Genomic DNA, 14,821 nt, shown 5'->3' with positions numbered 1-14,821 from the left:
GGACGGAATAATGCGCGTGGGAGGAAGATTGGAGCTGTCGACGATACCCTACAACGAACGTTGTCCAATTATTCTCCCATACGACTGCGCGTTTTCGCGGCTTGTAGTAAAATTTTCCCATTTGATTTCCCTACACGGGTGAAATCAACTAATGCTACGACTTTTGCGATCAGGATATTGGATCGTGAAGCTAAAAAATTTGATAAAAAATATAATAAATAATTGCAAAGTTTGTCTCATCTGCAGGAAAAGGACACGTGAGCAGTTGATGGCAGCACTATCGCCAGAACGAACGGAACTCTCGCGACCCTTCACTAATACCGGAATCGATTTCACTGGTCTGTTCGACATCAAAAATTATACGGGCAGGGCATGCCTATTAACGAGGGGTTATGTCTGCGTGTTTGTTTGCTTTGCTACGAAAGCAATACACTTAGAGGCAACAAGCGATCTATCGACAGCCACATTTCTGGCTGCATTTGCGCGGTTCATATCTCGGCGAGGATGTCCCCACCAGGTGTATTCGGACAATGGGACGAACTTTGTAGGAGCAAACAAGGCATTAAGGCAAGAGTTTCCGAATTTCATGACTGAAGCTGGTCGGCATACCACTATGTCATATGCCCATCAAGAAATCTACTGGCATTTTATCCCACCAGGAGCACCCCACATGGGACGACTATGGGAAGCAGGGGTGAAGAGTTTCAAAACCCATTTCCGCAAAATTTCAACTACCATGCGATTCACAATGGAGGAATTATCCACTCTGCTGGCTAAAATAGAAGCCTGTCTGAACTCGACACCGATCAGTCCGATGTCCGACAACCCCGACTGCATTGAAACCCTCACCCCTGGACACTTTCTGATTGGAAGCCCCATACTCGCGAATGCAGAACCAGAGGTTCAAGGAACACCGATGTCAATCGTCAACCGATGGCGAAAGCTCAAAGCTATTCATCAAGGATTCTGCCAACGATGGAAGGGAGAGTACTTGAAGGAGTTACATAAGAGGGTTAAGTGGCAACACCCCCAACAAAATCTTGAGGTTAACGATCTAGTGATTATCAAAGAGGATAATTTACCCGCTAATGAATGGCGACTTGGTAGAGTGGTGAAGGTTTTCCCAGGCCAAGATAATCGAGTACGGGTGGTAGAAATACGCACAGCCCGTGGTGTGATTACACGGCCAATAGTTAAATTAGTCCTACTACCTATCGAAACCCCTAAGTAACCAATTCTCTATTTTCAGATTTTCTTTTTTCTTCTTCAAGATAAAAGTCGTTCAAACCAAAATGGTCCGAGCCAATACTAAAAATACCCATCGATGCCCCTTATGTCAGCACAACCACAGACTTCTTTTCTGTCGCCAACTGCGCCATATGGAACCAGAGGAGATACTACGCGCCGTCTTCCTCCACCGCCATTGTGCCAATTGCCTGTCACCGCGCCATGTAACGCGCAATTGTCCGTCAACAGGGCGATGTGACCGATGCCATGAGCAGCATCACAGCCTTCTCCACCTATGGGAGACACCACGGCGAGATGATGACGTGCCACAGGGCCTTGACGAGGTGGAAAATTGGCCAAGTCAGCGACCGCGACTATACCGGGCTCGAGAGCTGTCGGAGTCTAGTGAAGAAATACTGGAGATTGATGCCAGCGATGAAGACCTCCAGCAGATAAATGCTCTTGTACCAGTCACCGCCGAAACACCGGTACTCAGACCACCCCTATCAGGTATCCGGTCCATAGTTTCTCGGCCGCCCCTTTCGCCCAACCAGCGCCGAGCACAGCGACACCAACTAAGGCGCGCCGCACAACAAGGTCCATCCCGAGGGCTAAGAGACGCTCGAGAGCGAATCCAATGGTCTGCCAGAAACGCTACGGGGTTTTCTGTCCTTACGCCTACGGTGGTGACCAACGTAATGACAAGGGGGCGAACTCATGCAGTACGCGCGCTCCTCGACCTTGGACAACCCATATCCACCATATCTCGGGGCCTTGCACAACGACTCCATCTGCTGCCACGGAATGAAAGGGAACACTGCGACCTTACTTTGAAGGGTCTGAATGAGAGGGTGCAAATCCAGGCAAATGTCCTTGGGAGCCTCGTAAGGAGCGCCCCTGAGCGTACTATTGATGCGCGTGTCGCCGACAGTGTTGCCAGGTTAGCCTTTTCGAGGCTAGATTTAGCCTTTTTTTTTGCCTTTAGCTTCGAAATTTTGGGTTTAGCTTCGTGACTTTTTTCTAACCTTTTTTACTCCGAATGTATTTTTAATAATTTCTAAAATAAATTAATTTCAATAGTTCCTGTGAACACTTAATACTATGAGTTCTCTACAAGGGTTTAATTCTTTTTCTGCTGAAAATTCGTTGAAAGTTTCAAAGCCAGATGTATTTTCTTACTTTGAAAAAGAGAAGTATAGTTATTCTTCAAGTCAAATAGCATAAATAGAGCTGCAGTGGCGAAAACTTATAACTATACAATGGAAAAATGTACACTCCACCATGAAATTTTGGTCGGGAACATAAAAATGCATTAAACGAACCTTCTTTTTTAGAACTTGTCGAATTCATATTTAGTTTTTTAGTATTACCACTCAGTAACACGGAGGTTGAAAGCATTTTTAGTGGCATGAAAATTCTGAAAACTAAATTAAGGAACAAACTAAAAATTAAAATGCTTAATGCGCTGCTTAATATTAGATGCTCGTTAAAACGTTTATCTAAATGTTGTAATGATTTTGAAATTACCGATGATCTCATATCTATGGTAAATAGCCAAACTTTATAGCAGACTTAAGCTCTTCTGATTCTTCAGACGGGGAATATTTTATATAAATAATTAGTTTGTAATATTTTTTTAATGTATATACACATATGCAATCATTTAAAGTAATTCCTGATATGTTTTGAAACAAGAAGTTATGTTTAAGTTATGTTTATGAGTTTTTATTTACAAATGTGTAAACTAAAATATAAAAAAAATTTAATGAATTAACCAAACAAATTTCTGGCCTTTTTTAGCTTCTTTTTTTTCTAAATTTAGCCTTTTCTAACCTTTTTTTTTGCCAATCTAGCTTCTTTTTTTTTCATCACCTGTCAACACTGGTCGCCGATGATTTCGACAACCTGCGGCTGGCAGACCCCTCATTCTACCGCTCAAGTGCAGTGTCTCTGATTCTGGGAGTAGACGCGTGTGGAGCCATACTCCGTCCTGGAATTAGGCCTGCAACCCCGACGCGACCGGCTGCTCAGAACACCGTTTTTGGATGGGTCATATTCGGAGTAACCCCATACTGAGCTGGCAAGCAAAACCTTTAGCGTTAAGGAAAAATGAATTTATAATGAAGTTTATACGTAATTGAATTTATAATGAAGTTTATATATTAATATTGAATTTATATTGCAGTGATGCTGCAAGGCGGTCGTCATGTTAAAGTCTGCATTATCAACTACAAACCTCACCTGAAGGGGTCGCTGGTAGAAGACTCGCTGCAAGTACTTGTTGCGTTTTTTTCCTTTCTTGGACTTTGTTTCATCATACGGATCCGTTAAATGGCATCAGTTCCTTGAAGCCTATAAAAGGGGCGAACAGCTATAGACTCGCCCTTAATCTTTTATCAGCGATCCACCAGGTGAGTGTTTGTCATTAGAAATTTTTAACCTTATTTTTCTCAATTGTGTTTGAATAAAAGCCTGCGCGACAGGCTATCATATACATATACACTTCATATATAAAAACAGTGTCGTTTTGCTCGTTGCTGTTGGACAGCGGGGCAAAGCTGGTAAGTTTTCATTTTCATTATCGCGAGTTTCAAGAACCGGCTCCCCATAGGTTCCCCGTTTCCGGAATTCACGAGGAATTCCGGCTTCATTTTTCCCCGCTCGAACAACCACTGAACCTGCATGAATTGAGATGTTTCCTTGGGCTGTGCACATATTACCTCCGATTTGTACCAAACTTTTCCAGCGTAGCCCATAGCCTCCACGAGCTTACAAGAAAAAATGGAAAAAGGAGCAAGAATTGCCTTTCCAAACATTGAAGGAGCGTTTGTACACTGCCACAATGTTGGCATATCCGATTACAGGGGCAACATTTATTCTAGATACAGATGCGAGTGGATATGCTATAGGAGGCATTTTGTCACAACTGGTTGATGGACAGGAGAAGGTAGTTGCATATTACAGCCGTTCAATTGGGAAACCAGAGAGGAACTACTGCGTTGCACGGAGAGAGCTGTTAGCATTGGTAGAGTGCATTAAACATTTTCACAAATACCTATATGGTCACGAAGGCCATGTAGTTTGGAATGCAAGCACTGATGTCCGGCTAATAGCTATAACGTGTACGGATGAATGGGACAAAGAACAACTAAGAAAGTGTCAGCTAGAAGATACAGATGTGTCGCATGGTATGCAAGGGCTCGAACGAAACGAAATACCAAACAGGGAGGAGATGTTAGCAGAGAGTCCCATTGGGAAGTCATATTGGGCACAGTGGAACAGTTTAGAATTGATATCCGGTTGCTTGCATCGAGTATGGGAGAGTGAGGATGGTAAATGCAAGAAGAAACTGATAGTTGTTCCCAGAAAGAGGAAACCTGACGTGCCGAGTGAGCTGCATAACGGTCCAAGCGGAGGTCATCTTAGAATCACGAAGACCCTCGAGATAGATTCTATTGGGTTGGTTGCGGTCAGTCGGTCACTGAGTGGATTGCGAACTGTGAGGTTTGCAGCAGAGCGAAAGGGCCCAAAGCCCGAAGTCATGGCCAGATGAAGCAATATAACTCAGGTACGCCATTTGAAAGAATCGCTATGGATGTCGCAGGTCCATTTCCTACTAGAAACTGCAGAAACAAATATGTACTGGTGGTTATTGATTATTTCAGCAAATGGCCAGAGGTATACCCAATAATAGTTGTTCCGCTCTCCTTCGGGAATCGTCTGCAGGATTTCGGCTGCTGGCCCCTTCAATGCTACGAATAGAGCTGCAACTTTATCTTCAGCATTCCAGTTTTTCACTGCTGCGATCTTTTCAAACTGTAGCTTAAAGACCTGGAAAGGAACAGAACCGTCAAAGGGTGGTGTCTTTACCTTTGGATTACTCGCTGAAACTGCAGGGCGAGTTACTTGCAACTCCTGTATACGACCTCTCAAAGATTCTATCTCGGCACTTTTGTCCTCAAGCTGTACAACTTTTGTATCCTGTGCTTCCAGCTTTGATGTTACCTTGCTTCCTGTTTCTGCTTGCCAATGGATTTGGAGTGTCTATTTTCTCCTCCATTTTAGTCGCTAACTCTTCCGCAGGATGAAAATTGTGTTCACCAACGTCAATTCCTTCCAATTCCATAGCTTCCCTTAGACGTGTTTTTGGCTCGGATTTATTGCCAGTCGTATTTAATCCACGGGCTTCCAACTCCATTCTCAGTTGCTGAATTTTTAATTCACTCAACTTGGCCATGTCCTTGTTGTCCGCGAAATCTTCGGAATATATTCAACAATTCCTCTTCTGATACCAATTGTATCGAATTCTGGGGAATTCCGATTATTATGCACCTTCTGATAACGTTCGAATCGCTAAGATATTGAATAACTCACTCTAATATTCAGTATTGCAGACTGTTCTTTATTTAGATTACTTTGGGGGTAGTACTTCGCAATTATACTTCACAACCAATAGCGTGTTTAAATCTAAACTGATTACTCATTCCTCAGCTTGCGCTGCTTTTATACTATGTGTTGCCTCGTCCGCATATTTCTGCTAAGGTCTAGACGTTTCGCCTTCTAGAACTGTTGTATCTCTTGTGTGAGTAATAACTTCGGCTGATGACTACATGTGCGTGTGAGATATCTCTTCACTTCGAGCTGCTGGTTGTGTGTGTGCATGTACTTCTCGTCGCCTCCCATGTATGTGTACAAATGACGATTGATGTGTTCATGTACACTAGTCTGACTTGCTTTAATGTTTCCGTGTTGTGATTATTTACTAAGAGCCTAGTGATGTCAACATTCGCCATAATATATTCAATTCTAATATAACATATTTCCTCGTTTAGTATATAACATGAATCTATTTTAGTTGTTGTACTAATTACTAATTAATGCAATCATTTTTTTTAATTATATAAGATAGACTCTTAGAGTCGTAATAACAAATAAATCAAAATATCCACATATCTTGATCCCTGCCTCATCTAGAAGATTTGTGTATATTAAATATTTCAAATTATTTGGGCCCCAATATATGTATAAAGTTTCAGACCTCTAGGTTATCGAGAAGTTATCGAAGTCCTTAAAAGGAGAAAGAAAAATTTCCAAGTTCGGAGGACTTTTTTTAATATGCACGATGCCTGGACTACCAATCGAAAATTTTTCCCCCTCGTGTTGCATTGTCGTGGGCTTCTAAAGTATGTTTTTAGTCTCAAAAATCTAGCACCACGGGAAAATAGCGATCAGAAGATTCCATATGTTGTGAATTTACTTTCTAATGTTTTATCTGAAATGTCACAACCTAAAAAGGGCGGAAGATTTGTTCAAACTTTCAAGTATCTGAGCTAACGAAACAAAATTTCCAAGCTAGGAAGACTTTTTGACTTTTTTTGACTTCACGATCCCTGGACCCCCTAGCAAAAATTTATTTCGCTTAGATTACATGGGGTTTTAAAGTATGTTCTTAGTCAAATTTCATTCAAAGCTTCAGGTCTCTGGGTAATCGGAAAGTTCTCTTGAGCTCGAAAGTAAAATTTCCAAGTTCAGATGATTATTTTAATTTTTACGTCCCTGGACCACCTAGCGAAACTTTTTTTAATGATGTTGCATTGCATCGGGTTCGGATGTGTGATCCAAGTTTCCAAATTCTAGATCTCATGGAAGTTACACAAAAACGGATTCCAACATTATCCAATTTTGTACTGAAATTTGCGGAAAAACATGAAAGGAAACTAATATGGAGGAGGTAAAAAGATATTCAGAATTCTGTAGAGATTTAATGTATGTGTCAAAAAGTTTCACTACGTGTTGCACGGGTCTAGATATTTCCGAAAATTGTATTGATCGAATAAAATCTTGCCATTGATGTATATTAGAACGATTTTCTGTCACCCTTGGTTAAATTTAATTTCAAGACAAACCGGTTTTAGCGTTGTGCCTTCATCGGTGTTTTTCATTCTGACCTGTTGTTGTCTTTTGTCTTATATTTATAGTTCGTAAGTACACGACCAGAAATCGTAAAAATAGATGTTTGTGTATGTGTGTGTTAATTCGGAACTGAGGGCGGTTTTTAATGATCGATTTGTGTGGCCCACTGAGGCAGGTAGAAATCAGTAATTTCAGTAGTTTGATCTTCTTTGTGTGCTTTTTTGCTTTGGTGCGTTCATCGTGTTTTTTTTTTTGTTGTGTGCTTGTCTGTTTTACCTGTGTGATTAGTATGTAAAAAAGTTTTAAATGTTCAAATATTGTGTCAGAAATTGTGTTTGTCTGTTCGTTTATTATTCTAACGTCGAGTGTTTCCTGTTTGTAGATTTCCATGTTTTCGCGTACGTTCAGACGTCGGCCTTTTGCTTGTACGTGAAAGACATTGACTACTTATTGATGTTTGCTGGGGAACACTCGTTTTGACCAAGTGATTCGCAAAAATGGGCTCTGGTATGAATTTTGGATTCTGTGATTTTTGTTGTAGTGTCTATTGTGTTCTCTGAAGCTTGTTCTTACTTGCCGCCCTGTTAGTCCTGTGTAACTTTGTTGGTATCTGAAGGTATGCTTGTATACGCAGTGGCTGCTAAACAGATCCTCTGAGAGGGTGTCAGTACTGAGGTTTCGCTAATTTGTTCGATGCCTTGAACACTGTGTTAAAGTTGTGTTTTTAAAAAATTTTGTTAATCTATATGCTGCCTTTCCAGTATACGTCATAGTCGTCCAGGTATTACTATTTTCCTTTTCATTATTTCTTTTTCGTTCTCCATGATTCTCTGAGTTTATCTTTAATTACTTAATTGGCGCTTAACCGTTTAAACGGTTATGGCCGTCAAACAAGGTGCGCCAGTCTTTGCTCTGTCAACTCGTCCTACCAAGCTTAAATCGTTTTCCACCTGGTCCTTCCGGAGCGTTATCTTTCATTCGTATAACATGGCCTAGACAGCATAGCCGCTGAGTTTATATTCGATGGAATATGTTGATGGGTGCGTGGAGCTCGTACAGCTCATCATTAAATCTCCTTCGGTACTCGCCATTGCCAACGCGTAGAGGTCCATAAATCTTTCGAAGAACCGCTTCATCTGATATTGTCATGGTCCTTGCTTCTGCACTATATAACAGGACGGGTACGATAAGTGACTTGTATAAATGATTTTCGTTTGCCGAGAGAGGACTTTATGTTTCAAGAGCTAGAGGCTTCAAATTTCAACGAATGATTACGTATATAACATATATTGTTGTCTGAAAAAATCATAAAGATCGGTTGTATATAAAGTACATATCTCATACAACCGATTGTTCAGATAAGAAACTTTGCCATTTCTACCCCATTTTAACAGCTGTAAGCGTCAAATTTCACCGATTTCTTACGTATATAGTATATATTGTTGTGTCAAAAAATCATAGAGATCGGTGATATATATAATATATATATGATGGTATATATAGTATATATATATATAGTATATATGGTGGTGTATATAGTATATATATATAGTATATATAAATATTTTCCCAATTTTAGCCCTATTTTAAAAGCTAAAAGCTTCAAATTTCACCGAATGCCTACGTATATAGCATATATTGTTGTCTGAAAAAATCATAGAGATCGGTTGTATATATAGTACATATCTCATACAACCGATTGTTCAGATAAGAAACTTTTCGCCATTTCTGCCCCATTTTAACAGCTATAAGCGTCAAATTTCACCGATTTCTTACGTATATAGTATATATTGTTGTGTCAAAAAATCATAGAGATCGGTGATATATATAATATATATATGATGGTATATATAGTATATATATATAGTATATATATATATATATATTTAGCGATTTCGGCCCCATTTTAACAGCTAGAAGCTTCAAATTTCACTAAATGTTTACGTGTATAGCATATATGGATGTCTGAAAAAATCATTGAGTTCGGTGGTATACATAGTATATATCTCATACAACCGATTGTTCAGATAAGAAACTTTACGCAATTTCTGCCCCGTTTTAACAGCTAGAAGCTTCAAATTTCACCAAATGCTTACGTATTCAGCATATATTTTTGTCTGTAAAAATCACAGAGATCGGTGGTATATATATTATATACCCCATATAAACTGTCATTTTTGCCCTTTTTTTACGGCTAGAAGCTTCAAAATTCATCAAATTTCATCAAATAGTTACGTTTACGTCATATATTTTTGAAATACGTGATTCGTAGTCATAGTTTTTACATGCAGACCACAAAAAACGTGAAGCTTTGCATCCTCACACAAAGTACCTACCTATTTTTATACCTTTCATGAAAATGAAATGGTATATTAATTTCGTCACGAAACCCAAAATTGTAAGTCCTTAAAGGAAAATAGATAGACCCACCATTAAGTATACCGGAATAATCACGATGAAGAGCTGAGTTGATTTAGCTATGTCCGTCAGTCTGTTTGTATGCAAACTAGTCCCTCAATTTTTGAGATATCTTGATAAAATTTGGTGAGCGTGTATTTGGGTGTCCGATTAGACATTTGTTGGAACCGGCCGGATCGGACCACTATAGCATATATCCTCCATACAACAGATTTTTCAGAAAAAGAGGATTTTTGTCATATCTTACTCAATTTAACAGAGTGAAGCTTCAAACTTCACCATATAATTTCGTATATTGCACATATTCTTGCCTGAAAAAATTGATGAGATCGGCCATATATATAGTATATATCCCCCACAACCGATTGTTCAGATAAGACTCTTTTCGTAATTACTACACTATTTTAACAGCTAGATGCTTCAAATTTCAACGAATGCCTACGTATAGAGCATATATTGTTGTCTGAAAAAATCATAAAGATCGGTGTTATATATAGTATACATGGTGGTATATATAGTATATATATATAGTATATATATATATATTTTCGCAATTTTAGCCCCATTTTAATATATAGAAGCTTCAAATTTCACCGAATGCTTACGTATATAGCATATATTGTTGTCTGAAAAAACCATAGAGATCGGTTGTATATATAGTATATATCTCATACAACCGATTGTACAGATAAGAAACTTTTCGCAATTTCTACTCCATTTTAACAGCTATAAGCTTCAAATTCTACCGATTGCTTACGTATATAGTATATATTTTTGTGTCAAACACTCATAGAGATCGGTGATATATATAATGTATATATGATGGTATATATAGTATATATATATAATATATATATAATTTTTTTGTGATTTCGGCCCCATTTTAACAGCTAGAAGCTTCAAATTTCGCCAAATGCTTACGTGCATAGCATATATTGATGTCTGAAAAAATCATTGAGATCGGTTAGAAGCTTCAAAATTCCTCAAATTTCATCAAATAGTTACGTTTACGTCATATGTTTTTGAAATACGTGATTCGTAGTCATAGTTTTTACATGCAGATCTCAAAAAACGTGAAGCTTTGCATCCTCACACATAGTACCTACCTATTTTTTATTTATCTTAAAAATCGTTTAGATATGTTCAAATTTCACCAAATGCTTACGTGTATAGCATATATTGTTGTCTGAAAAAAATCATTGAGATCGGTGGTATATATAGTATATATCTCATGCAACCGATTGTTCAGATAAGAAACTTTGCGCAATTTCTGCCCCATTTTAACAGCTAGAAGCTTCAAATTTCACCAAATGCTTACGTATATAGCATATATTGTTGTCTGAAAAAATCATAGAAATCGGTGGTATATATATTATATACCCCATATAAATTGTAATTTTTGCCCCTTTTTTTCGGCTAGAAGCTTCAAAATTCAACAAATTTCATCAAATAGTTACGTTTACGTCATATATTGTTGAAATACGTGATTCGTAGTCATAGTTTTTACACGCAGACCACAAAAAACCTGAAACTTTGCATCCTCACACAAAGTACCTATCTGTTTTTTATTTTATATTTATCTTAAAAATCGTTTAGGTATGTAGATCTGTTCACTATATATTTCTTATCTTATACATCCGATTATTCGGAGATTACGAACGGGATAAGATTATTGTTCAGTCCCATTCATGAAAGGTATGAAGTCTTCGGCACAGCCGAAGACGTTTCCGTTCTTCCTTGTTATACATACATACTGACAAGTTTTCTTCTACATAATCTATTGAATACGCAACCACATTTTTGGCGGATCATCTTTTTTGTAAAAGTTAAAACTAATAGCTGAAGGTGTACTACAAAACACATGTTATCACCTTTCAATAAACTCTACACAATGTTTCCTGTTTTACTGGTGGAAGAAAACTTACGGTGAGTGTATCCATTTCAGTTTTGCTTGCCATACCTCTTGCGTTTGGGCATACCGCACAAAAAGGACCCCATAACCATAATATTTCTATAATATTCCACAGACTGCTTAGTATCGGCTTAGTGATGGTAGTATCGCTTAGTGATACTAATATTCGTCACAATAATTATTATGAGGTCTAGATAGTTGATTCCTCCGTCGTTTTCGGTTTCCATTGTGGATTTAATGTTCCCTAGTTGTTTGTATAGGTACTCCAACTCGGGGGACAAATATGGGACAATCCTCCCCTAAAAGGTCGAGAAATCCGAATTTGGTTCAGAAATTAAAATATACACTTATTGAAATCATTCTATGTTCGGAAATTTTTCATGCCTATTATCTATTTTCAAATAGTTAGATTACGATGATTTTGCTGGCTGGGAAGACATTTGGGCTTAAATCTTATTTTGTAAGTAGTGTATATTACACAACATGTTGTAAACCCACGCCAAACCTGTACAATCGATAGTCATATGCGTGGTATATCGTACTACATGCATGCTGGTATATAAATCGATCAGCTGTGAATTGACAGTGTATGAACTATTGCGAACATATCAAAGTGGCAAAGTGTTTTTATTAAATTGTGGGAGTTATAATATTTTATCCTTCCAGAGTAGTGCTTGAATTTGCTTTTTAATAAAGCAATTGTGAAAAATAGAAAATGGTAAGTAAACATGTTGTTACATGCATTAGGCATTGAATGTTTCACACTCATTGGGCAACAAATAATTTTAAATTGAATTCACTCGTACTCGTTATAGTGCGCGATGAAATAATATAATAATATATTGTGTAATAAAATTTTTGTTTCCAGTCTTACCAGCAGCCGTCAATTTCCACTTCCTTTCAACCTCTTAAGAAAAAAAGTTGAAGAGGCTTTTTCAGATCATGCTTTCACTCTGTGTCTTTAAACATAGCATTTATTTACATTGTTTTATTAAAATTATATAAGTATGAATGTACACAGTACCAAATAACAAATACAAAAAGTATTTAAAAACAGAATACATACAAGTTACTGCCGTGCGCCGTCAAAATTAAGATTATACACAATCGTTACATTTATCCACTGAACCAACTGAATCAACTGAACCTGACTTTATTATTCGCAATTTCTTTTTTATACAATTTTTCTTATGCTACTTACTTGGCTAAGTTGCTACACACTTATAAATTTACTTATATCGTACAAGTGAATTCGCTTACAGTGCAATAATTTATTAACAATGCTGTAGTTGTTTCTCTTTGCAAAAGTTGCTTGATAATCAAATGGATTTTGAATCGAATTGTTTTATTGCTTTTATTATATTCTTCGCTTACAGCGCAATAATTAATTAACAATGTTGTTGTTGTTTCTCTATACAAAATCGAATTGTTTTATTGCTTTTATTATATTCTTACAATTTTGCGTACGCAAGTAAAAGTAACTTAATCGGGCAACCAACAGGTCCACATTACGTCTGCACGGCTTCCGCTTAAATTTAAATTTAGTGCAAGGGAATGTGAAGCAGGTATTGTTGTTGTTTTATTAAAATATTGTTTACTGAGTTTGGGTTGCGGTAACTGCTGTGTAGGCAATATGTGACGATTGTTTCTAACTGTGCTAACTCCCCCCTTCTTAAGTATCAGCGTCCCACTGATGAAATATTATTGTTTAAGTCGGAAGTCTACTATTGGTGGAATGAAAAAAGACTTCCTATTTCTGGGTCGTAATGCGATATACAAAGCAATCGACAATATTATTGCTAGGATAATGGCTCCGAAGCTTGAGCTAATAGATATTACACTCTTTGAGGATATGTGTTCTAATTTCTTTACATTGGTTAAATGGAGTTGATGCAAATAGTTGAGGTCGAGTTTGATTTCATTTTCAGTTAGGTTGTTTTGAAGTATTGGAGGTAATATTTGATATGAGCTAGTTTGCCAACTTGTATAACTAACATTGTTTAATGTTATGGTTTCATTAAGGAAGTTTATGATAAATGTGCCATTCAATTTGAGTGACTTGTTATCGTAACCGAGCTTTCCAATAAAATTTGAGACAAAAAGTGTTCCTTCTGTGATTAGTTCAACTATGGCTTATATTCATATTGGAAATCGCACATTGTTCATTTTTAAAAGGTAGTGTGCCAGTTTGTGGTAAAATATTTTCGATATCTCCTTTATTTAAGAGTTGTGAGTGAACAATTCCTTGTTTTGCTAACTGGGCTGCCATTAAGATTTTCGAAATTTCACCTTTTATTATTCCTAACTTATTAAATAGTGTTTGTTGAAAAAGCTGCTTATTGTCTTCGTTTGTTTCGTTCGCGATTCTGTTATGTCCATTTAAAATTGTATTACCGGTTCTTATTCGTTTATTTCGTGCTGTTTGTTGTTGTTGGCGGCCACCGTGGTGTGATGGTAGCGTGCTCCGCCTACCACACCGTATGCCCTGGGTTCAAACCCCGGGCAAAGCAACATCAAAATTTTAGAAATAAGGTTTTTCAATTAGAAGAAAATTTTTCTAAGCGGCGTCGCCCCTCGGCAGTGTCTGGCAAGCGCTCCGGGTGTATTTCTGCCATTAAAGGCTCTCAGTGAAAACTCTTCTGCCTTGCAGATGCCGTTCGGAGTCGGCATAAAACATGTAGGTCCCGTCCGGCCAATTTGTAGGGAAAATCAAGAGGAGCACGACGCAAATTGGAAGAGAAGCTCGGCCTTAGATCTCTTCGGAGGTTATCGCGCCTTAAATTTGTTTTTTTTTTTTGGTTGTTGTTTTCTGTCATAGTGTGTGTTTGTGAGATGCTTTGGTCCCAGTCAGTAGCGTCGGGAGTTCTTGCTAACCACTTCCAAGCAGACCCTATCCAGTTAATTGAACGTTTGTGTTTGGTAGCGTTTTTGGTTCGTAACTGGTCCAGTATATTGTCTATCTCTGTAAGTTCATGTTCTAGTTGCGGAAATAAAATGCTTGTCTTACTAACTTCGTGTTGTACTATTGGTCTTATATTGTTAACTACTCTGTTGTACTCATCCAAGTCTATAGTGTATAAAATTTTGTATGTTCCTTTGGTAGTTTTTCCTAGTCCTTGTTTAATTAACAGTACTGGGCTATCGTATTTGTATGTCTCTCGTTAGTTTTTCAGGTGTGACTTATATATTTTCCAATTATTAGTTGTAGTTATTGTTACGTTATTATCCTTACCAACGGTTTCATTCCTAAATATGGGTTTTGTTTTACCCTTGATTTGTTTATCCTTCTTTAGGACAACTTCACCAGGTTCGTAGCTTTTTGGCTTCGACCTTTTCCTGTTATGCGTTTTT

The 14,821-nt window shown here is 37.8% G+C and overlaps 1 protein-coding gene across 4 annotated transcripts in view; it reads right to left on the bottom strand.

Moving 5' to 3' along the window:
- The window catches only part of Pxd (Peroxidase), a 1,822,298-nt gene that overhangs the window by 51,214 nt on the left and 1,756,263 nt on the right, over positions 1-14,821 (bottom strand). The gene's annotated exons all lie outside the window — the stretch shown is intronic.

Source organism: Eurosta solidaginis, chromosome 1 (genome assembly GCF_040869045.1).
Source record: "Eurosta solidaginis isolate ZX-2024a chromosome 1, ASM4086904v1, whole genome shotgun sequence".
NCBI lineage: Eukaryota > Metazoa > Arthropoda > Insecta > Diptera > Tephritidae > Eurosta > Eurosta solidaginis.
Note: the sequence above shows the minus strand (reverse complement) of the source record. Positions and strands in the feature narration are given on the sequence as shown.